The following is a 26,481-nucleotide window of genomic DNA, read 5'->3' on the forward strand; positions in this document are numbered from 1 at the left end:
ATTGAAAGTTGCTACACCAGGCATTTCTAAAAAGGATTACTACCAAAAGGCGCTAAGGGCCTGGGTAGAAGCAAAAAATGCCCCTGAGTTGGTGGTGGAGCCAGCTGGTGATGCAGATGGGCAACTGGATAGGCCAGTGTTTCCAGTCAGGGGAGGGGTCCCGCCCCCACCTGGCAGTAGTATCTCTTCCAAAGACCTGTCCCCCAGAGAACTGGAAGACAGGGAGAGAAATAGGGCACACAAACTGGAGATGACTAATCTTAAAATGGAGGGTCAGAGGGAATTAGAGAATAACAGATTGTCCTTGGAGAGAAAGACAATGAGATATGAACATGAGAGCGTGTTGAGGGAGTTAGAGATCAAGGCAAAGGGCTTTGAGATCAATCCCTATGGTGGCAGAGCACCATCTGTGCCTTTAGAAGGCAGGGTATATATCCCCAAGGATGTCAACAAAGATTTCCATAAGCATGTAGATATTGGGCAGTGGTTTGCAGCCTACGAGATAGCAATGTTGGCCCACCGAATCCCTGAGAAGGATTGCGGAGCTGGGTTGTGGGGCCTCTTTGTGAGTGAGGTGAGGGATACTTTGTTAGACCTACCCAGTAAAAATAGGATGTCTTATGCCCACATGAAGGAAGCCCTGATGACAAGGTATGGTTTGACCTCAGAACTCTATAGACAGAGGTTCAGAAATTGAAAGAAGCTTGAGGCAACCACTTGGGTAGAATATGTATCTTTCTTTTGCAGAGCTATGGGTGGTTGGGTGAAGGGTAGCAAAGTGGATACTTTTGAAGCGCTCTATGATTTGATTGCAAGGGAGCACTTGTCTGCTAACTGTTTTACAGAGCTATGCCAGCACCTTCTTGAGAGCAGGTTAACTAACCCTACGAAGCTTGCTGTGGAGGCAGAACGCTGGGTCAGTACCAGGATCCACAAGGGTCATGTGGGAGACTCCGCCAAAGGTGGGCAGGGTCCCCAGCAGATGAGTAGGGGGGCAAGGGTAAACAGAGGGAGTTCCAGAAAGGGCTCCAAAGTAATACCAAAGGGAACCAAGGGAAGGGTTCCCAGCCTCCCCCTGAGAAAAAGTCAGAGTCCCCGACGGGTAAACCTGTTCATAGGGGGCCAGCCATTTGCTTTCAGTGTGAGCAGGTGGGACACCATTGATATGATCCCCAGTGTCTCCAAAAGGGTCAGCATGTGCCACCCCATGCACCACTCCTTCCAGTGGCCAGTGTAGCCCTGGGTGGAGAGGAGATGGGTGCCCAAGGTGGGTGGGGTCCCGCAGAAATGTCCCTTGTCTCATTAGTAGACTTTGAGATGGTCCCTAAGACTCAGCTGCCTGATAACACTAAAAAGTACAGGCAGTGGGTGACCATTAATGGCCATAGAGTGGAGGCTCCTAGAGAAACGGGAGCCAGTGTGACAGCTGTCAAGTGTCACTTGGTGTCTGAAGAGCAGGTGGTCCCAATGCATTAAACCCTGTTGTTGCTGCTGACAACACAGAGAACCACTGCAAGGTGGCTCAGGTTACCTTTGAGTGGGAGGGGTTCTAAGGTACTCTCCAAGGAGTTGGAAGCCAGCCATGTCTGTTGATTGTCTGTTGGGCTATGATTTAGAGAGCCCCCTTTGGCTAAGGTGGAGAAGACGGCACATTTAGAGATGTTGGGTCTGCCTGAATGGGCGTGTGTGACTCGGTCTATGGCAGCCAAGGGTGTTCAAGAGATCCTGGAGCCTGAAAATATGGCCCAGGAACCTGCTACCTTAAAGAGACAAGGTAGGGTGTGCGGGAAACCAGCCCCATTGTTCCCATGGTCCAGGAGGAGGCAGACCTTAAGGGGGAAGACCTGGAACCTACAGGGGAACAAATTGCTGAACTGGGGGACCTGCCTGAGCTGACCTATTGGCAGCAAGAGGGAGGACCCTCCAGGGAGGAATTTTGTGCAGAGTAGACAAAGTGCCCTTCTCTTGTGGGTTTTCGGCAACAGGCCACAAACCAGGCAGCAGGTGATCGTTCTGGATCACATTGGATCTACTGGGAGAACAACCTCCTGTACAGCGAGCCTAAGGATGCTGAGCCTGGGTCAGCCAGTGTGCTGGTGGTACCCCAGCGTTTCAGAGCCTTCCTACTGGTGTTGGTTCATGATGTACCTTTAGCTGGACATCTGAGGCAGGACAAGACCTTTGAAAGGCTTGTCACCCACTTTTATTGACGCCAGATACAGAATAGTTTAGATACTCATTGTAGGACTTGTCAAACTTGCCAGGCAGGTCGGAAAAGTGGAAGGCTCCTCTCCAACCTCTCCCTGTAGTCAGTACCCCCTTTGAACGGGTGGTCATTGACATTGTGGGGCCACTGAACCCCAAGACAGTCATGGGCAACAGGTTTAGCCTGGTCTTGGTGGACCATGTTACCTGGTACACGGAAGCCATCCTGCTCAGGACAGTGACGGCCCCTGTGGTGGGACGTGCAGTGATTGAGATTTTCTCCTGTGTGGGGTTCCCCAGAGAGATGGTGTCTGACCGAGGTACAAACTTCATTTCCAGTTATATGAAGTCTCTGTGGAAGGAGTGTGGTGTTACATATAAGTTCACCACTCCTTACCACCCACAAGGTAATGGGCTGGTTGAGAGATTCAACCGGACCCTTAAAGGCATGATTATGGGTCGTGAGGAACCTTAGAGGCATAAGTGGGACGTCCTCTTGCCATACCTTCTTTTTGCTTACCGTGAGGTGCCACATAAGTCCTTATGGTTCAGCCCCTTTTAACTGTTGTATGGACACCCGGTAAAAGGACCTTTGAGTCTGGTCAAGGAAGGCTGGGAACAATCTCCCAGGAAACTTCCCCGCGATGTATGCAGTTACATACTGGCCTTCAGGAACCAGACTTTGCGGAGCGCAAGAGTGATGTCACCTATTTGGTGAACTTGTGGTCTCCTAGGAACCCTTTGCTGGTCCTGCACGTTAACCGCCTAAAGCCCCACTTAGAAAAGTCTGAAGTTGGCATGCTCCTAGCGACAGATGATGGAATGGAGGAGGAGACCAAGCCTCTTCCAGACCTCCTGTCTGCAACAGAGCAAGATGGGTCAGTGGATGGTGTCAGCCTCTCTGCCACACTGACCCTTGATCAGCAGCAAGATTGTCACCAACTGTTGGGACAATTCTCTGATTTGTTTTCCTTGACTCCTGGTGTCACTGAGTGGTGCATCCATGATGTGGACACGGGGACAGTCCTCCTGTGAAGCACAAGGCTTACATCAAGGAGGAAGTCACCAAGATGTTTGCCCTAGGGGTGATTGAGTCCTATAAAAGGCCTTGGGTCAGCCCAGTGGTTTTGGTCCCAAAGGCTGCCGCGCCTGGTGCCACCTGAACTCAGGTTCTGTGTGGACTACCGAGGACTCAATTCAGTCACCAGGACTGACACACACCCCATCCCCAGAGCTGATGACCTCATGGATTGGTAAGGGGCTGCACAGTACCTCAGCACGTTTGATTTGATGTACTGGCAGATTGCCTTGACTGATGGGGCCAAAGAGAGGTCAGTATTCTCCACACCAGATGGACACTACCAACTCCAGGTTATGCCCTTTGGGATGAAGAATGCCCCTGCCACCTTTCAGAGGTTGGTCAAACAGGTATTGGCTGGACTGGAAGATTTCAGTGCAGCCTACCTGGATGACATTGCAGTGTTCAGCGCCAGTTGGGAAGAATATCTGCGCCACCTCTGGGAAGTGTTGATGGCACTGCGCAAGGCAGGCCTAATGATCAAGGCAAGTAAGTGCCAGATCGGGCAGGGTTCTGTGGTGTACTTGGGACCCCAGGTAGAGAGCCGCTAGGTGGCACCCCTGTAACCCAAGATTGATACCATCCTGGCATGGGAACCCCCAAAGACTCAGACACAGTTGAGAGCCTTTTTAGGACTCACAGGGCGCTACTGGAGGTTTGGCAAGGGGTATGGCAACATTGTTGCAACCTTTTTTGAACAGTGACTTGCAATCCGCCTGGCTGACCTAACTGCTCACCGCCAGGTGCCCGCAAATTTCTGCCACAGCCAAAACGCCACAGGAGCAGCCCCGCCTCCCGCCGCACGACTCCCGCTGGTCCAGGGAGACTGCCGCAGAGCGGAGAGCGGGGTCTGGGGAACTACATCCCCCAACAGGCACTACGCCAAGCGCCATCAAGAAGCGCCAGGAGGCGCATAAAAGTAGCGCACAGTCTCCCTCGCGGGACGCCGGGCGAAGCCCGGGCCAAGGGCGGGCCAGTTTCAGCCCGTTTCAGCCCGTTCCAGACTGTTCTAGGCTGGGCTGGGCCACCCCCCTTGGTTCCTACGTACCAGACGCTGCCCTCATCTCTTAAAGGTATTGACTTTCGACATTTGTGTACTTTGGAACTAGACCTCGAACCTTTACAATTATGACCAGGGGTTCCAGAAGTAAGACTGCTCTTAAAACCGCTTTGTTTACAGGTCCTATTGACCAGTTCATCACAAAAACTACCGAGGCTATTAATCAAAATATTTCTTTATTAGAACGTAGGGTGTCTCAGGACCTTGCGATCGCCCGGAGATCCTCAATGGGCCTCATAGCAGCGGCCTTAACCCCTCTGCCATCAGCTTCTCCTATCCCAATTCTAATACAGTCTGGTGCAACAGCCCAAGTTCACTCCATCCCAAGTGCTGTTGATTTATCAGCTACCAACCTGTCATTGGATTTGGAATCGACAGGGAGTCTTGAGATTACCCCGGACCTTGAGCAGATTCTGTCTGAAGATCCTGTACAAGTAACCCGGCTCAAGGGGGTTAGAGAAGGTGCTGTTCCAAAACAGCCAGAACCCCAAAAAAAGGGGAACAATACCAAACACCATCATAACACCAATAAAAAGAAAGGGTCTATCGTACCACCATCCAAGAAAGCCCCTTCTAGTAATAACTCTGCACCACCTGCATCATCTAATCTACAATGTCCCACATTGGACAACGATCAAGAGGGTGGCCTCAGTCTGATTGACTGCGATACTCCACAGTTTTTTGCTAGATTCAGGGACTTATTAAAATACCATCTCCAACCTCTGGAACGGAGTAACATGGCAATTGAAAAGCAACTTGCCATACTCCTCATTAAATTACCCAACCAGACCAGGGCGGGAACCTTTAAACCTGGGGGGGCCTCGGTAGTGGTCAATCCTGGGGTTATACCAGCTAACTCAGATAGACCGCCCGTTATGTCCAAAGCCCAGGCTAAAACAATAGAGCCATCAACCCCCATACTACCAGCTTCAAAAAATTGTGCAAAATCTAAGTCAAAAGCCAAATCTTCATCTCAGTCACCTTTATCTAGTCAGCAAAATTCTTCTCTTCCCCTCCCTGTAGTGCTACCAACAGCTGCCAACCACACCACGGCCAAGGTGTCCTCGCAGCCATCTCAAACCAAACCCCCGGTGCCCCCAAAATTAAATCCTTCAGAGGGCAAGAGGGGGTCTAGATCTAAACGCCCAGTTCATCTGTCACCTGAGGTCTCCCCATTTACGGTGATTCTAACGGGAGTACCTGAACTAACAGCAGGAACAGATGACCCATCTTGGTCCCTTTTGAATAAAATCCTTCAATGGCTCAGCATTAATAGGCCATTACAGCCCCCAAACACCAGTAGAATATCATCTGTACGCAGAGTACCATGGGTGGGGGCGAGCCCTAAGAGTATTCAGGGGGACTGCGTCATTGTTACTTGCGAAGATGCGTCCACCGTGAATCATATCTGTTCGTTGCCAGATCTAGAGAAGAAAGGGGGAATCGACACCCATCGACTCTCCTTTTTCTATCCCCCCGTATATAACTACCATCCCCCAATACCACCTCCCAACTGGGTTTTACCTCCAGAACAACTCTGGAATTATGGAGGTCCATGGCTGACCCAAAAGAGCAGGAGCAGGGAATGGGTACCTCGTCCCTGGTATCCCAACAAAGGCCACTTTGTGGGCGACGAGTGGCGAGGCATTCACACTAACAACAGATTTGACTGTCTTGAGATGGTTGACTGACTTCATGCTTCACCATCTTTATGCCAGTCCGACAATAGCCAGTTAGGGTTGGATGCACGTATGCAACTTGTCCACGCTAGCGATCAAGCAGTCCCTTCTATGGATTATGTACCCCCTAGTGGACAAGTGGCCATACGGGAGGGCTCTGTACAGGAAGGCAGCCCCACAGAACCTCTTCCTTTTAAACCTTACCCATGTAATAACCAAACCCCCATTTGTAGGCCTGTAGTTGGGTACCCTTGGAGAGGAGTTTCATGTACTAGTAATGAAGCGTGTGTGCTCCTTGGTGCCTCTAAGGATGCTCCATGTGAGAGCGCCAAGGAGGATAACCTGATCATAACCTGTGCCCCTCAGTTGGAGCAGGTTGTCTATGGTCCTAACGAGTTTACTGGCCTTACCCTCATTTCCTGGAATATTGCCGGAATTGCAGGGAAACTGGACACCCCCTTCTGGCCTAAGTTTATAGGGGAAGGATTTGATATAATCCTTCTTCAAGAAACTTGGTGCCAAGAGCAAATAAATACAGAAGGTTATTCATCTCACTGTCTCAACGCCACCAAATCCAGTTCAGGCAGGGCTAAGGGGGGCCTTTTGTTACTTCTGTCCAAAAAGTTGTGTAACTGTAAAGTCAGAAGTAGCTCGACTGTGGGAACCCACAGCCAGGTAATGAGGGTTGAATGTAGTAAGGGAAATGATTTGGTCCTTGTTAATTTTTATAACAACATCTTTGATGCCACCAGAAGGAATATTTTATTTCCTCTGGAAAAGGAAATTGTAAGGGTTCTTGGCATCTCAAACAGAAGGGCAGACGTTCTATGGGCAGGGGACTTTAATCTGCAGCCATGTCATCTATCAAAAGGGAACCCCTGTGGCTTTGGAATAGATATGGTTAACCTTAGGGGGGGTGCGGGTGAGTATGAGGATTCCCTTAATTTCCCACATTGCCATTATGGTTCAATGCTAAACAAACTGTTAATTAAACTAGACCTACACCTGTTAAGTTGTAACAAAAATAGATTGAATGACATCTGCCCTACCTTCACAGGGAGGGACGCTGGGACATTTATAGACCATATCCTGTTCTCCAGTACAGGAGACTTTTTAAACCTGTGTATCAGAGAGGAAAGTCTAAGTGGTCACAACAGCATCTGCGTTACCCTTCCGGGACGAGGTACAAAACTAGTGACTGGAGAAATCTGTTCTACCGATTTAGTCCCGATCAGACCAAATGGTCTGAGGAATAAATGGTCTGGAACCAGCTCCATTGCTAAACAGAGGGAGGTCATAATTAGTTGTAAAATTGAACTCAGTTATTGTTTAAAAAATGTCGTTAACCCTGATATCCTGTTGTCACAATTTATCAAGATTAACACCATCATTTAAGGTATTTTTACCAAGAAATCTCCATCCAACAGGGTTATAATGCGGGGATGGTTTGATAAATCCTGTACAGCAGCCCTACGGGAACTGAAAAAAGCTTTAGGTATTTAACCCCGAGACAGCAATGGAATAAAACAATTAAGGGTTAACTATAAAATGGCAAATTCCAACAGGAAAAAGGTTTTACAAAGTGAAGCTTGGGATAAGCTAAAGGAAGCAGCTGAGACCAAAAACAGTAAACTTTATTGGGAAACAATTAACAGCCCTTTTTTAAACACTGATGGTATCCCGGAAATAACTTCCTACGTTGCATGTAATGACTGGATTATCCATTTTACTAATATTTTTACCCCGGAAGGAATACCCCTAACTGTATCAGCTACCGAGGCCTCCTCTTGGATACCTCTACCTCTGGGAGTAACCTTGGAGGAGGGTCATGAAGGGCTCTCCAATAGCAAGGGGGGGAAGGCCCCAGGCCCTGACGGGGTACCCATTGATTTACTAAAAGCAGAACCAAACTTGTGGGCTCCTATTCTGGTGAGGACTTTTAACTGTGCAGCAGAAGGTAACATTCCTCCCTCCTGGGGCCAATCAGTTATTATTCCCCTATTAAAAAAAGGCAGCAAATCTGAGGCTTCCAATTATCGTCCGATCTCTTTGTGGGACGCCTCAGTAGAGGTCATGAGCAGAATTTTGCTCAAAAGACTAGAAACCTGGGCTACAGACATGAATATTTTAACAAAAGTGCAATATGGCTTCAGGAAAGGTATGGGCACTTTGGAGCAATGTGTAAATTTGAACCTCATCATTAATAAATACACTGTAGCCAAAAAGGGCAATCTTTTTTTATGTTTTGCTGACCTGAGCAGCGCGTTTGATTTAGTTGATCACGCTATTCTTTGGCAGATTTTACTAGAGTCAGGGGCACCGAAGGAAATTGTTCACTTTTTGGCCCGGCTTTACGAGAAACTATCCTGTAAGGTCCGTTATGGCACCCTAGGCGAATGTACGCCGTTTCTCAAAGTTTCACGGGGTATTCGCCAGGGATGCGTACTGGCCCCTCTTTTGTTTTGCCTTTTTATTAACTATATTGATCGCATCTTGGCCGATACCCCAGCAGATGCTCCCCTGATTGGTGGCAAACCTGTCCCAATCCTACTATATGAGGACGATGCTGTTCTTTTATCTCGCACTCAGATTGGGTTACAGCGACTGATTGATAGATTCATGTTGTTTATCCAAAACAGGAGGCTCCGCGTGAACAAATCCAAGACTTATGTAATGTCGTGCGGGCAGTCTGCAAATAAACTGAAGCACAGCTTTTTCTTGGATAGCGATAAGATGACACACGTTAAATCATTTTGTTATTTGGGAATTACCTACACCAACGATGGGTCATGGACACCTGAGTTCGACAACATCAGGTTGAAAATGATGCGGACTACCAGTAGTATATTCCGATTTGCATCTAAGCTCGGATCGAGAAGTATCTTAGATATGATTAATATATACAATATACGCTGTGTTTCTTCTGCATTGTACGGGGCGGGTGTGTGGGGTCAAATTGAAGGCCCTTCGTTCCAGAAAGATGAAAACAAGTTTTTAAAGAGACTGTTATGTGCCCCCCCTTCTGCCTCTGTCCAACTAATTCATGATGAGGTAGGGATCGAGTTTATTTCTGACTTAGCAGCCGTTCGGCCACTCTTATTGTGGCGTTCTATTTGGGCTAAGCCAGAGACTCGATGCACTCAAGAGATTATTCTTGATTGTATAGGATTGGATTACTCATCACGCATCCAGTGGTTGAAATACATTCATTCCTGGTACAAAACTTTATTTGAAATTGATGTTTTCCTTGACCCCGAACTGGCGGTTGCAATCCCCAAAAAAGAAATCAAACAAACATTTTTAAATTTCAAAAAGAAAGGGCGTGATAAGGTGTATGGCAAGCTAGCCACCGTGAAGTTCTATAAGGAACTAAACTTAACCCCGGGGTTTCAAGCCTACCTTTCGATTGTTTCTCGTCCCTCCCATCAATTTGTACACCATCTTGTCGCATTCCCAAACCAGAAAATAAGATCTGAGACTATAACTTCATATATTCCTGTCTGTACATAAATGTCTTTTTTTTACTGTTTTTTGTATTTTAATCTTGTATTATGCCCACTGCATGTAAATGTATGGTCCTTTACCTTGTTTACACATGAAATCAACCTCCCCGTGTTTTCCTGAACCATATTGGAACATTGCTTTAAAATGTACAGCTGCCAGGAAAATCACTATGTGTGACAATTATATTTATTCCTGTCTGTACATGCATGATCTCTTCTTTTTTAGCTTTCTAGCACCATTTTATACTTTTAACTATGCATTGTTGTCCAGTGTATGCCAGAGTATGTTCCCTTCTTCTTTAATGAATTATTCCCGAGTTCATTTGATTCACTTTGTTTAGAATAATTATGTGTGCAATAAATTGTTTCTAGATGTTTTATGCTTGTATGATTTGTATTTCTCAAATCGAATAAAAGCTTATGACTTGACTTGACTTGACTTGAGTGAGCTGACTTCCAGGAAGCAGCCCAAGAAAGTGAACTGGACTGACACCTGTCAGAAGGCTTTTGACGCCCTGAAGACTGCCATGTGCACAGCACCCGTGTTTTAGGCACTCAACTTCTCAAAGGAATTCCTCATTCAAACAGATGCTTCAGAGCATGGTGTGGGGGCTGTTCTGTCACATATTATTGAGGAGGGCCTAGACCAACCTGTAGCCAACCTGTAGCCTTCAGCAGTAGGAGGTTACTTCCCCGGGAACAGAGGTGGAGTACAATTGAGCGTGAGGCATTTGCTGTGGTCGGGGCACTGAAGAAGTTGAGACCCTACTTGTTTGGGACTCATTTCATGTTTCAGACCGACCACAGGCCCCTCAGATGGTTGATGCAGATGAGGGGTGAGAACCCAGAGTTATTAAGGTACAGGGGATGGACATTACGGTGGAACACCACCCTGATACAGAACACAGCAATGCTGATGGTCTGTCCAGATTTTTCCACCTTAGTGAAGAGCACTCCCAAGGGGAAGGGTAGTTCTCCCCACATTTCAGCTGGAGAGGACACGTGTTAGACCTGGCATCATTGGTGTGAGTCTCCTTTCCATTTTTTACTGATTGCCTCCTCTGTTTTTTATATGTTTTGCTGGTTAGATGCGTTGGGCACTGTGCCACTGCTATTCAGTGCCACAGTGCAAATGCTCCCCATGCTAAATTGATGTATTAATTAGTGACTCCATGATTAGGTTATTTGATTTACTTGTCAGACCGCAGTACAGTGCACCATGTGTGCCCAGGGCTTGTAAATCAAATGCTGCTGGTTGGCTTGCTGCACTGGCTGTGCCACCCAGAGAAGCAGCTTGTAATGTGTGTCTCAGGCCTGCCATTGCAAGGCCTGTGTGCAATCTGTGACTGCCATGTTGATCTGGCAAGTGCATTAACTTGCCAGTCCCTAAACCTTCCCTTTTCTTTATATCAGACACCCCGAAGGTAGGTCCAAGGGCAGGGTGCATTGTAAGTATAAGGTAGGACATGCCCTGGTGTGTGTGGCATGTCCTAATAGTGAATTACACCCATTTTGGCTTTTCACTATTGCAAGGCTACCTGCTCCCCATAGGCCAAAATGGGCAGTTTGATTATTACATCTTATAATCCTAACTGACTCAGGGGACATGGTAGAAATTCGAATTTAGTGTGCCTGCACTCAGAATGATAAAATACATCTTTTAATAAAGTTGGTTTTAACATTTTGTGTTTGAAAATACCACTTTTAGAATGCAGGTTTTTTCTTGCCTAACTATCCAAGCCTGCCTCTGCTAGGTTGTGTATTCCTTGTCTGGAGTTTGAGTGACAGGGGCTGGGGGATTCCAGGAGAGAGGGTGAGTCAGAACAGGGCTGAATAGAGAGATCTGCATGCAGATGGGTGGAAGGAGTTTCACCTGGGACCTGAATAGGGCTTTGTCTTCCCTCCACAAAGCTGGCTCCACCTCCTGTGGTGTGTCTGATGTCCCTGGCCTACACTGTAAAAGAAAAGAAGGAGTCTTGTCAACAAAGTGCTCCAGGACTGACCAGAACTGGTTTGGACTAGGTAGAGGTCTCTCTGAATTCAGAGAGCAAAGAGAAAAGTAGTATAAATATGGGGACCTAGACCCCAAGATTTTAGATCATTTCTGGGAACAAGACAAACCTTTTGCCAAGGAGACGATCCAAGGAAGCTGCAGGAGTTTGGACTGCCCCTATGCCAGTGTGCTCTTTGCTGAGTTGGCCTGCAGTGGTTTCTTTATTGCCAAGGAAAGGAGAGGAACTTTCAAAGAACTTTCATCATCTTGCAGAATATTACTTCAAGGGCTTGAACTTGTGCTTGCCTCCTGCTGAAGTCTCAGGGACAAAAGACTTCACCTCCAGCTCCTGTCAGAGTTTCCTTGCTGGGAATTCTGTCTACAAAAGCCTGCGTGTCGCTGGGAGCTGGAAGCGCGATGCATCGAGAGAAGCATGTTCCAGTCATAGATGTTGCCGTCGCATCACCAGAGAAGCGTGTCGCCGCTGCAGAGATCACTGCCACATCACCGGAGAAGCGTCCCTTCGTCAAAGATGTTACCCAACGCATTACCGCAAGGTCACCGTCGCCTCACCGGAGAAGCGTGTCGCAGGACCCGTCACGGCTCCAAAGCTACAGAGTTTGCCGCACGGCCGCCTTGCATGCGTGCATCGTCTTCACGTCGTCCCATTAAGGGCGTCCTCTTATCGCATCGCACCAGATCGTCGCATCAATACGCCATCTTGCGCATCGCAACCGGGTCGCAGGACAAGAATCTACGCATCGTCTCTGCTCCGCTAAGGATCAAGACGCATCCCCTACTCTGCGCAAGCATTGAGGCGCGAAGCATCATCTCCCCCGAAGCACGGAACAGATACATCTTCCACTCTGCAAGTCTTTTGTTTGCTTTGCGTTAAGCGTCCAGGTACTTTTGTGAGAACTGTGTCGCATTTATCACCAACTTGAACTAAGAACCTTCTACCATCTTTAAGCCAATTTAAAGTACAGTATTTTGGATTTTTGTTGTTTGTGGTCTTGTGTTAAGTCTATATAAAGAATAATTATTTTTATAAAACCTGTGGGGTGTCCTTCTGTCGTGTTTTCACTATATTGATGTATATTCACACATGCTTAACACACTGCCTCTGAGATAAGCCTGTCTGCTCATGCCAAGCTACCAAGGGGGTGAGCAGGGGTTATCCATTTGTGAAATCCCCTTTCCCTGATTTAGAAGAAAGGGTCCCATTTGGTCAAAGGTGTATACCATTGCCAACTAGAGACCCACAGTTCTAACAGAATGAAACAATAAAATGTTTGTAAAAAAAAATAATATTTGCACATTCAAATTTGAACAACTTGTTAAGTAGTTGCTAGTAAGTGAAAGTAGAGGGGTCATAATCCCAGTAATGGTTGAGTGTGTAATTGTAGCCCTTAACTACAGACTAGCAGTCCTGTTTGTGAATAATACCAGCATGTGAACGGTAGTAGTAAACAAAATCCCATTGCACATTGAAAAATGTGGCAGGAACCTTTATCAAATTGCAAACCAATATGTCATTTAACCACTTTCTTAGGAACATTAAGCTGTAATAACATTGTTTGTGCCTATATTTCTTTTGTTGTAAATCTCCGACAACTCACGGGGAAGGTCAATAAATGTGACCATATTTTATTGGATTATTTCCTGCTGGTCCCTCAAGAACTGTTTCGAAAGCAGTTAGGGAGCTCTTTTTCCAAATTTTTGGAAGATTGTACTGTAAAATGCATCAATTGGACCAATTTGTTTTACATGCATTGGTGGAAGATTTCCCCACTTCCCTGAATCGCCTGCTTCCTTTCTCCACATAAATATAGCACTTTTCCAAGCTCTTTGTCCCATCCAGTGGGCCATTTGCTTAAACACATGAACACCTTATCTATTGTTCTGCTATTTTCGAGTACAGTTAATCTTTTTCATATAAATCTCCTAGTGTAGCTTCTCTGTGTGGAAACCAACTGCGTAATTGTTTATCTAAAGAACCGGGGAGTAATTATAGATTATGTGATAGAAGTGAATGGTATGCCCTCACACCTTTCTTTAGACTACTGTGTTTAGTTCATCTCGGTAATGTGCTTTATTCTCCCATATATATGGGTAGCCAGAATAACACATGCATTGGTTTTTATCAATAAATGCTTGTCCACTTTTGCCTAGCATTTATCTCTATTTGAATTTGAATTTGAATGTACTATTAGTGATCTCAGTTGTGTGGTTTGCACATATCTCTCAACAGTAGAAAATGCTAGCTCTCCTTTGTATTTTTCTTTCTAAAGTGCTGCTGTAGAAACTTTGAGGGCCTTACCTCCACAGATGAAGCCTACTATTTGATTTAAATACCTTTTATGCCATTTATAGTAACATCTATGGTTTACTTTGTGAATAATACGCCAATATATTTTGATTTTGGCTATACAACCAAACCAAGAGCTTTCACGTTCACCCGGTTGATGTAGGTCTTTGTATAAGGGGTCTAACAGAGGAGGGATATTGGTGTTATATAATTTACCATGTATGATAGGAATCCCAATCCCTAAATGGTTTAATAATTTGACGATAGAATAAGTTCCAGAAGGCACTATGTTTAACATTTTCTCTTTATTAATAGGACACCCAGTCCCACAGACTTAAAATGATTGACCATGAACCCATACACTTGCAAATCTCCAGAATTCAAGAATCCATGCCGGACGTGATGGTTCTGTGGTTGTATGACACAACCACGCATGCCAAACCACACTAACTTAACAACACAGTCGGGACACCGAATGCATCTTAAACACGCATTCCTTTACCACAAGTCTTTTCAACGACTTGACTTTGAAAATGCGATGGACTTTGGAACAGCATAAATTACTAATCCAAGTCCAGTCTGCGCCACAGTAGGGAAAGCGTTGGATTTAAAGTCCAACGTTGCTTTACCTAAGGCATGTCATTGTAATAACATGCGCAGAAAAAGAATGCATGGTTAAGAGGCATTTGTTGTTCCGTGTGTCTGCATCAGTAACAAAACATATCATATCGTCCACAAATGAGGTGAGTTTGTAGGTTTATGTCTGAACCTGTACTCCAATGGCATCTGCTTTCACATTAAATACATTTGGACTATAGGCACCTTTACCAGTGCAAATAATGATGGAACCAAGGGGCAGCCCTGCATCATTTTCTTGGTAAATTGTAATGATGGCCATTTTATGTTATTTACTTTTAGTGCTCTGGATGTTTGGACATAATATCCCATAGCATGTGATTTTTATATTTGCTGTGTCATCTGAACAGGTTGGCTGGTGCTTTCACTGTGGCCAACCTGACATGTGCAGTTTAGGCTTTTGCAATCAACAGTTGAAAGGCAGCTGAGAAACAGAGGCACAGCCCAGTAGGTCTCTGATGGAGTGCTTTGTTTGCCTGCTCCAGCCAATCCTAGCACTGCAGGAGGAACTTCAGGAGTATGCAGCTGAGCCGAATTTATGCTGCAGAAAATCAGCAAAGGTAAATTTATTTTGAAAGGGCTTTATTTATTGTTTGATGTACCCCACCATTTTTAAAATGTAGCAGCTACAACTGTATATTTGCCCTAAATTAGTGTTATCCAGTGTATTTTTCAGAACATTACCTTTCCGTTCTGTTAAATGCCTTCTCTGTGTCAACCGAGAAAAGGAGCATTTGGGATTTCCATTTGGCAATAATCCATGTTAGATTCATTGAGAGTCGGATATTATCCATGGCCTGTCAATCCTTCACAAAGACTGGCTATGCCAGATTCATTATGTGGTGGCCTATAAAGGTGAGCCATAATAGAATACCTTGTATAAATATTTATACACACAGTTATTACAAGAAGGTTCAAGAGATTTGGGCAGAAGAAATCCGTGCGCCTGAAATTATTCCAGTCTAGTTAAAGGACGAAAGCCCTCACCCACCCTACGTTGGTATGATTCATCACGCCCCCCCTCACCCAACTATCTGAAGAGACAGTTTTGCACTTGAAGTGTTAATTTAGCCGGCGAAAAGTCATATGTCCTGATAGGTGTGGGCATACAATTCATAGGATGATAGCAAAGTGAACATAACGCTTAAAAACAACCTCTTGATGAATCTGTTTTATATTTTTTTATTATTCACAATATGTCGGAGTTAAATGAATGGGGTGTAATTAGAAGCACTGTGCAAGTCAACATGTTTCTGCCTACATAAATCCCTTACAACAGGTGTAGAGGGATTCAAAAAATCCTCTTTGCAAAATTATAGGTGGAAAAAGGTTTGTATGAGTAAATAAAGCTGGTGGCAACTCACAAGTCCATCATTCATTCGGCATGCTTGCTTATAATGAATGGCATCATAGTTTCTAGAAAAATATGCAGATGAAGAAACCCAATCCCGAGGTATGGATTGGTAATGGGACTTGTAAGGATGGGGGAAGGAGAGGGCGTACATTTAATTTTTCAAAGTTGTTAGACCTGCCATTTCTTGGCGTGATTACTCTGACTTTTTGCCTCTACCTCCTTTATTTGTGACTGATTTAGATGCTTTGGGCAATTTGCCTCTGCTGATCAGTGTCAAAGTCCAAGTGCTCCCTGTATAAAGTATAATGGAATTTGGTTGGCCATGATTGGTATGTTTGCCTTACTAGTAAAGTCCCTAGTAAAGTGCACTACGTGTGCCAGGGCTGGTAATGCAAGTGCTACTAGTGGGTCTGCAGCACTACTTGTGCCACCCACACCAGTCGCCTTAAAGAGGGAACTCAGGCCTGCCGTTGCTGTGCTTGCGCGCAGTTTGTCAAACTGCCATGTTGTTCTGACAAGTGCACCCACTTGCCAGACCGTACCCTTCCCTCTCTATGCACATCAGACACCCCTATGGTAGGTCCAGGGCACCCCCTGGGCAGGGTGCAGTGCATGTGAAAAGCAGAACATGTACTAAGGTGCTCACCATATCCTGACAGTGAAATAATTTCCATTACGTTTTTCACTGTTGAAAGCCCATCTTGCCCATAGGATAGAATAGGGAGGCTGTGCAATATGTTTTCCAGCCTATCTTCCTAAAGGCTTAAGATGGAGAGGTGAAGTTTAGTGTTCCTGAACTCACAATGTAATAACACATCTTTGTATGCAGGTGGTTTTTGCATTGTGTGTTTAGAAGCCACTCATTTAGAAGGGGCTGGGTATTTGTGCTCTAACATTTCTGTGTGTCTCTACCGGGTTGTGGATTGGCTGTCTTGATTTAAAAGTGATCGGATCTGGGGAATGTCTTGATCCAGGAGAGGAGGTGAGACAGCAATAGGCTGACCTGTATGTGGAGAGTAGGGGGAGAGGTAGCCCTTAGAGGTGAAGAGGCCTGGGTTGCTGCCAGAAAACAATTATCCCATCTCCTGCTGAGTGATTGAGAATCCAGACCCCCACTAATCAAAGGAAGACAGTGTCACTGGCAGAGAGGCACCCAGAACTGGTTTGAACTAGGGTCAGTGCCCCCTGAACACAAAGACAACAAAGCCATTGAGGGGTATAACTATAAGAGCTGAAGTCCCTGAAGTCTGGAGAATGACTTGATCAAGATTGAACAAGACTTTAGCTGCTTCGTGGTCAAGAAGAACCTTTGCCAAGGAAGAAACAACCGAAGAGACTGAAGAAAAGGACTGACCCTTACTGTGTGTTCTGGGGCTGTCCTGCAGTTTGCTGTTTTAACCAAGCAAAGGCTAAACTTTGTTGTGTGCTGTGTCCCCCTGCTTAAAAGGACTTTGGTGTGCTGTGTCCTGAAGTAACTTATCCGCAAAGACCCGAGGTGAGCTGGCTCCCTGTTGCGGAAACTCAGGAACACAAAGGTTTCGAGGAGAGTCTCAGCGATGCTGTGTGCGTGTGCTTTTTGCAGCCTGAACCCCTGGTAAGGATTGACCTGTGATCGTGGGCACCTGGAGACCAAGCGAGCCTCAGTGAAGCTGTGTGTTTGTGCTTCTTGCAGCCTGAACCCTTTGTGAGAATCGTCCTTTTCACCAGAATCCAAGTGAGTCTCAGCAACGCTGTGTGCGTGTACTTTGTTCAGCCTGTGACCTTCGTAAGGATTGCCTTGTTAACGTGCACATCCAGAATCCAAGTGAGTCTCAGCGACGCTGTGTGTGTGCGCTTGGTGCTGTCTGAGACTTCCGTGAGGATAGCCTTGTTATCGTGCACCCGGAGTTAAAGTGAGCCTTAGCAACGCTGTGTGCATGGGCCCTGTGGCATCCTGAGATCTTCGTAGCAGTAGCGGCCCGACCGGCAGCCCCGGAGGAGCTGAGCCTCCGGCCCGGGCCCGCTGTTGCCAATTTCCAAAGATTGTATTGGAGGTTCAAGTTGTTAGAAGAGCAGAGGAGAGTGAGGTTGCACCCTCCCCACCAGGTAACGTGGGAGGACGCCTGGGGCGGGGTGCGGGCTCAAAGGGGAGACACTCTTGGGCCCTCTCTCATTCCAGTAGCGCGAGCCTCTGCATTGGCTCGTATTGCAGCCCGTACTGGCCAAGAGAGTGACAGTACCACGGCCTGAGTGCAGAGCTGCACTTTTTGATATACCATACCCATGTTGGGGGCAACTGATGACAGACGCGGATCACTGAAATAATATCGACGGACAAAATATCGACTTGCCAAAATATCGTGGACAAAATATCGAGTTTGTATCTACAAACAGGTAAGTACAAAAATATCGAGTACAAAATATCGTTAACAATAATATAGATGTAAAAAATATCGACTTTATTAAAAACAGTGTTAAATTAAATTAATATTAAATTTAAATTACTAAAATATACTTAAAACTACTTAAATTAAATTATAATAATTAAATAATAAATGAAAATAATAAAAATAATTTTTTACAATCTTATTAGTTGACCCTGAACCCTAAAAATACCCCTTTACCCAAAAACCCCAAACTGACCCTGAACCCTAAAAATACCCCTTTACCCAAAAACCCCAAACTGACCCTGAACCCTAAAAATACCCCTTTACCCAAAAACTGAAAACTGACCCTGAACCCTAAAAATGCCCCTTTACCCAAAAACTGAAAACTGACCCTGAACCCTAAAAATACCCCTTTACCCATGAACTGAAAACTGACCCTGAACCCTAAAAATACCCCTTTACCCATGAACTGAAAACTGACCCTGAACCCTAAAAATGCCCCTTTACCCAAAAACTGAAAACTGACCCTGAACCCCAAAAATACCCCTTTACCCTAAAACTGAAAACTGAACCCTAAAAATACCCCTTTACCCATGAACTGAAAACTGACCCTGAACCCTAAAAATACCCCTTTACCCATGAACTGAAAACTGACCCTGAACCCTAAAAATGCCCCTTTACCCAAAAACTGAAAACTGACCCTGAACCCCAAAAATACCCCTTTACCCTAAAACTGAAAACTGACCCTGAACCGTAAAAATGCTCCTTTACCCAAAATGTATCAATATTATTTAATGACCAATTAATTATTAATTAACAATAACAATAAAGTAAATATATTAGAACATTAGCTGTAATTATTTTAATAATTAATATTATTTTTTCCAAATTAATTACTTAAAAATAACACACAATTATATATATTACAAATTTACTCTAATTAATGTAATTAACTAATTACAAATAATTAATTAACAATTAATTACTAATACAAAATATGTTCAAAATTATATTAATTAATTAACTAATTAATATTAATTAATTATCAATTAATTATTAATTAAAAATATTAACAAACATATATTAATTAATTAATTATTATTACATTACTTCCCACCCTATTCCCCTATAAACCCACAACCCGCTACAGAATTACATTACGCAATTATTATAAAAACAAAATTCATTTAATAAAATATTTTATAACATTAATACACACTATTCACACATATTATTACAGAAAAATACACTATAAAATATTATATATTATTAAAAATTCGATATTTTTGCTATCTATATTTTATACAGTCGATATTACTTCACTTACCTGAAAAACGATATTTTTGTAGTCGATATTATGTCCAGTCGATATTTTGTTAAGTCTATATTTAAAACTCGATATTATGTCCAGTTGATATTTTGGAGTCGATATTTTGTCTGTACACCAACAGACGCTAACTGTGAATCAGCACGAGTGGCGGAGAGACCACCTAGGGCACCGTGATCGGTGCTGGAGTGTATTACGCATTACTTTGTTTCTGCATAATGGAGTTCCTGATTGTCATATTAGACATTTAATCATTTCTGCATAACAAACTACCTGATTAGTGTATTACGCTTTGCATTATTCCTGCATAACGAACTACCTGATTAGCGTATTACGCATGGCGTTATTTCTACATAACGAACTACCTGATTGTTATATGATGCATTGAATTGTTTCTGCATAATGAACTATCTGAGTAGGATACTACGCATGGCATTATTCCTGCATAAAGGAACAACCTGATTAGTGTATTACGAATTGCATTATTTCTGCATAACGAAGTGCCACGTTTTTGCGCTACGCATTGCATTATTTCTACATTGCAAAGTGCCTGATTGTTGCGTTACGCATTGCATTAGTTTTACATTGCAAAGTGCCTGATTCTAGCATTACGAACTGCATAACATTGTGTTAGGACTACAGTGGAATGTTAAGAAGTGCTCATTAATATCACCAGAACTTACAAGGGCTGGTTGGCCTAACAACCAGCCAGGATGAATATTACACATACTCATATGAGGGATTTATATTGTGTGGTCTTATCGTATATCTTTTTATAAATAATTTATACTTGTTTTCATAAAACTCGTGTGGAGTCCATTTGTGGTGCCAACATTGGGTTGCTGTGAGCGTGGTTACAAATACTTCACACATTTGCCTTGAAGATAAGCCTGGCTGCTTGTGCCAAGCTACCAAGGGGGTGAGCGGGGGCTATCTCTGTTGGTGTCCTTCCTTTCCCTGATGTGGAAACGCTGGTCCCTATTCGGCCTAAGGTACCTAGCTCAGCCAACCAGGGATCCTGGGTCCAACAAAAGATAAAACCTAAGTAGGTGATGGCAGAATGCCTAGTTCATGGGGTAAAGAGATGGAGAAAATAAGAAAGGCAGAGAGCTGGCACGTCCGTTTAGTGCAAAAGCACATACATTTGAAAAAGTGACTGACCAGATCTGCATGCTGTACCACACTAAGGAGATGCTATGTATTAGGTGGTATGTCTCATAAGGGCAAACTGGCTCTGTATTGGCGATGACAGGGGATCCTCTGGAGGCAGACTGCTCATGGGTATTGTAGTCCTTGAGATGGTATTAAGTGTAGTATGTTACCGAAACAATTTATACAATGTATTAAATACAATGTAAAGAGTGATGAAGACATAGAGAATACATAACTGTCAGAACTTATAAACCGTACTAGGTGTCAAGATAAAGTCCCATTAATTTAATAGAAAAGAAAATGGAAAATAAATCTGTCAAACGTGTGCATGATATGGCTAGGTAACATTGCCAGAGTAGTAATTTCTATTGGGACTGGGACTGGAGTCTTGGTGGAGAGGGAGCTGGACCAGGAGATGATGGTTAGGGTAACATGAATATATATGAAGTACTTAAGATATGGTCAAAGATGTAAGAAATTATCTCAAGTATGTAATAGCAACATCCACAGAATAATAATGTGTGTTCTTAGTCTACAGACCCATAGTTGATTTTTTACCAAACAGGCATGAGTGGAATTATTATGTCTAGGTCTTTCAGTAACATTCATAAAATAGAAGCGAGTTGAAGTCTGTAGGCTTCCTATAGAGTTCTGTGGCCAGAAATCCTCTTTCACAATAGATTAACATGTCAGAAAGGGGAGCCGTTCCATGCTGAACTGACAAGTGAGCTTCAAGTGTGTGTTACAAGAATCAAACCATAAGACAAATACTGCAAAGGTGTCAGTGTCCCTTTAATATAGGATCAAGATAATATCTATGTGACATTTCCAGAGTTTGATCTGAAGTGAGTAAGAAGTTTATGTCAGAATAGATATGGGACACTGCAAATGTTTGCATTTCGAGGATCGCCATGCTTGTAGTGGCGGTATAGGAAACAGCCTTTACAACGGAAGAGTTACAACACATGCCAATTCAACGCATGTCGTTACAACGCAAAAGGCTTATTGCAGGGGGTAGAAGTGTTGGAGTTAACTCCAAAACCTTCCCTACTGTTGCACACACTGGAGTTGGAATAGTAAAATATACTATTCCAACTTTCAGCGCACCCCGACAGCAAGTCGAGGTAAAGTTATGCATTGCATCGGCATGCTTTGTAATGGCTTGCTTTTTAACGTCATACAACCGGTGGTATAGCCCCTAAAAGCCCAGTAATTTTCAAAAAGGGAGTTTAGCTTACATGAAGTTCTCTTTCATGGCTAGTAAAGCACATTTCAATACAGAGTTAATGAGGGTCATAAAGTCATGTGTGGATGAATATAATAGAGATTCTACGGTACTCAAAGTCTCATACTTTGGGATGCATATGTATGGAGACACACTAATGAGTCCTTTAATGCAGTGCTTTGTTAACATCAAGTTCAATAGTCTCAAGTAGATTAAGGATTTCCTTATCCTTGGTGTCTTAAGTAAAGGATGGCGTCTAAGAGATCAGCAGTCTTGAGAACCAATCTGCAAATAGAGAAAGTGGTTCTAAATGCTAAATGAATCCAGAAACAAATTGTTTCCTAGTGGTAGTCTCTGTGGTTTGTGAATCTTGAGGAGATGTAAAAAGTAGGGGGTTCTATGATTCAAACTTTGTAGGAATTCTGCCTTCTTGCGTGTTATCCGTTGTTTATTTGTTGCTTTTTCTACGGGTTCCTTAATTTCAGCTCATAGTCTATTAGTAGGATATCTGTAAATGTTATGACAGTTGTTGCAAACATTCTTGTTTGCAGTTAAGTAGAGCGATGACACCTCCCTTAACTGGTGGTGTTATGATGACCTTTGAGTCATTTTCCAGGTCTTTCACAAGTTGCATTTCCTTTTGAAATAAATTGAAAAACAAGAGTCTATGGTTATCCTTAGTGAAGCTGAAATCCTTCAAGGAACGTTCTTAGTCAGTGGACTGAAAGTCAACTTTGTTTGCAATCCTGTGTTAAGGTCAGAAGCAACAGGCTCTCTATGTAAGTAAACATGAAATTCAAGTTAAATAAAGAACTGAAAGGTCAGTGTGAATTTGTCTCCTAAACAATAGGAAAAAAATCCAACTCCTTTCTAAAGAACCCAGAGTTCTGGTGATGTGAAAATTCGATTACTCATATTGATGATTTGTTTGTCTTATTGCTGTTCATGGCTAATTATTCTCCGGTCTTGCGCCTGTTGTTTTGTAGGGACATTGGAGGGCTACCTTGTACTCAAATGAGTAATACTCCTCCATACTTTTGACCTTCATCTTCCTAAAAAAGGGCCAGGGGTAACTTTTGGTGGAAAGAAAGGGATTTGGAATGGGCCAGAGAGTACCTCCAAGGTAGTGGAACCCACCATGGGCTGGGGGGAATCATATCCTGGTTAATTAAAGGGGTGTGGTCATGAACTGAGGGAAAAGTATGGAGCCCTGATTCGGCTTCCTCACTACTACTGCCTTCATCTGCAGTGTTGGAAGTACAGTCCTGACTGCTCTGCTCACCATCATTTGGAGACCTTTATGAGAGCCTGCCAAGAGATGCTGTTGGTATTTTATGGTGATAGGGGGTAAATCCTCTTGTTGGAAATTCTGATAACGCCCTTCTTCAGTATAGAGATCTTGTTCAGTGCGAGGAATTTTCTGTTGTCAGTCATGGTTTTAATTATCTCCTCAAAATGCTTTTTTTACTCATAAATGATCGGCTGGGCAATATATTTGATGTTATTCTCTAGGGTTTCTGTCTTAATAAGTCAAGTATCCAAAGGGCGTTTGGCAGTATTGGTTACCAGGATCAGACAATTGCAAGTACAACACCAAGAAATCAAAGACCACTCCTTTCTAAAACATTTCTCATTAGGGAAAATCCTGGGTTTATTTATCATGATGAGGCATGAAGAGCTACACTACTGAGTAGGCACTCCATCATAATGGCTCTGTGCAAGGCAGTGCGTACTTGTAGTGGAGTGTTTTCAGTTAAAAAGCGTGTCCCATTCTTCAGTCAGGGGCTTTATAATCTGTGTGTCTAATATACTAAGGGCCGGAAGTAGGTCGGTCGGTAACGGCCGAAAATCGGTATTTTCGGCCGTTACCGACCGAGATTCACAAAATGGTATGTAGGGCCACATATTTTACAGATTCGGTAAATTTACCGATCGGTAAATTTACTGAATCTGTAAAATACCGAATCTGCATTTTTACCGATTTGGTAACAATTAGGTGTGGGCGGAAAATCCGTTCCGCCCGCGGATTTTGCGGATTTTCGGGAAATTCGCAATCCGCGAGATTCGCGAATCTCCCGCAAAATCCGCAAATCCGCGAGCAGCGGATTTTGCTCGCACTGTTCGCGTGAGTTCGCGTGAGTTCGCGCCCCGCGAATAAGTGCAAAATTGCAGAAATACGATTTTAGCAAAACTGAAAGTAACTACTTACCAGGTTCAAAAGTTCAGGCTCATCATTAGTAGCCATTTCCTGTAGTGCTTCCTGAGGGGCCCCTCCAGAGTTCAGTTGCCAGTTGAAACTATTATGTGACCCTGCTCTGAACCTCAGAATAGTTACACATATGCCACAAAGGTCCTGAATTACAGCTAAGGGAGACAAGCAGGAGCCAGGCTGGAAGTTAAAATCCATTAATCAGCCCCTAATTCATTATTGTCAGTTGGGGCAGGGCAGGTGTTGTAACTAATTTTGCAACAATGAAAGCACTTAGCAAGTGCAAAAGATCACTAATCAGGGCGCACTAAGGAAGCAGGTGCCAGCTAAAAAAATATTCTGTGACACATTAATCAGCCCCAAATTAATTCAGGTCACTTGAGGCAGGGAAGGTGTGCTTTGCTTTGCCGAAAATAATGTACACTGGACAACCAGAGGGTGTGGTGATGAAACAGAGGGTGGCATGGGTGGGCCAGAGGGTGGCATGAGTAGTCAGAGAGTGGCAGTGGTGACAGAGAGTGGCAGTGATGAAGAAGAGTGTCCTAAACAGGCTGGACACGTAGAAACAACAAGTTCGCAAAACTTGCGACCCGACAGGTAAGTTCGCAAATTGCGAAATTGTAAAAACCCTCGCGAACTGGCAGAAACACGGGCGAACACAAAAAAAAAAAATCCGCAAATTCGCGGGAATTCGCGGATTTTGCGGATTGCGAATCTGCAAATCCGCAAAATTCGCGAACGCGAGATCCGCAAAATTCGCCCATGCTTAGTAACAATGAGATGTAGGTGGGACTCTTCTGAGTCCCACAAGCCTTACAGAATCGGTATTTTACCATGAAATCCAACTTCATGGTAAAATACCTATTCCGGTGTGCATGCACATGTGTGCATGCACACCTGTGCCATTTGAAAGGCAGACCTGCCCTTAGGGCAGGTATGCCTGCCACATGGCCCGAATCTTTTTTGGGGGTGCTAGAGGGTGTCAAAGTGACACCCCCTGCACCCTTGTCAAAATCGGTATTTACCGATTCGGTAAGTACCGACCGGTAATGCCCAATTCATTCCTATGGGCTTCAAAGCCCATAGGAATGAATGGGGCATTACCGGTCGGTATTTACCGAATCGGTAAATACAGATATTTACCGATTCGGTAAAAGGAACATCTGGATGTTCCTACATATCCACACCTTAGATTTACCGATTTTTAATTACCGAATCGGTAGAATTCGGTAATTAAAAATCGGTAAATCTATTTTACCTACATCTGGGCCTAAGAGTGGTAAAGATTGGTAGGATTACATTTTCATCAAAACCTGTATATTTTTACATCCATGTTTAGTAGAGCTATACACCTATATGGCCCAAACTTGCTAGAGTCTGTCCGTGTTTCATAATCAAAATGGTTTCATACTCTATCATGGTTTTGACGACTTCACTTCAAGATAAGAACTAGTTAAATAAATATTCCAGCGGTTCTGCTAACAAGTACATCTACATGATCAGGTGGTATTTAAAGGTAATTGGTATCATGGAGATAGTCACCTCAGACTATTTTTTGCGCTTCTCTTACCCTATAAAGATTAATTTAGAATTCAGACAGTTCTCAACCTATTCTGCTGCCTATTTCTCTATAGTTCCTTCTTTGATCTCAATCATTTTTATTACATTTTGTTTGTGGATGCTTTCAATGGATATGGCAATAATCTATCAGCCTTTTTCCCATTTTCATTGAATAGTTGTTTTGTTCCAAGCCTTTTCCTTGCAGTCTCTCTGAAGACAATTATTTTGTGTTCTTTGTTCTCTTGTTTAGTTTTGATACCCTTAAAATGTCAATAGCGGTAAGAATCAATCCACCCTTTATTAAACCTGTCAGCATTAGGGTGGGCTACCCCCAAACCTTTTGCCTTTACCCTAAACTTTTTGCTGAAATTAGTTTTTGTTGTTTCTAAGACTCTGTACACTTTGCCACTGATAACCATTGTGAAAGTGCTTATGCTCTCTCCTTTAAATATGATAAAGTTGGCGGCCCACCTGATCGACATATTTGATGTACTTTTAAGTCCCTAGTAGAGTGGTATACCATATACACAGGGCCTGTAAATTAAATGTTACCAGTGAGCCTGCATCACTTATTGAGCCACCTGCTGACGTAACCCCTTAAAACATGCCTTAGTGTTGGGAATTAGTAAGGGTTTTCTGTCTCTTTTGTTTCTCCTGTCCTCTCTCTATGAACATGCATCCATCTACGCCTGTATCAGTTAGAAAAGCCCCTCCTACTTTGAGTGCATTATATTGGGGTTATTAGTGGGTTTCCTCGCTTGGTTACTAGTCCGGTCAGGTTATCAGCAAGCGTGGGTTTCCTTCCTTGTACTTTGAGAGCCTTTTC

This window comes from Lissotriton vulgaris, chromosome 5 (assembly GCF_964263255.1).
Source record: "Lissotriton vulgaris chromosome 5, aLisVul1.2, whole genome shotgun sequence".
NCBI lineage: Eukaryota > Metazoa > Chordata > Amphibia > Caudata > Salamandridae > Lissotriton > Lissotriton vulgaris.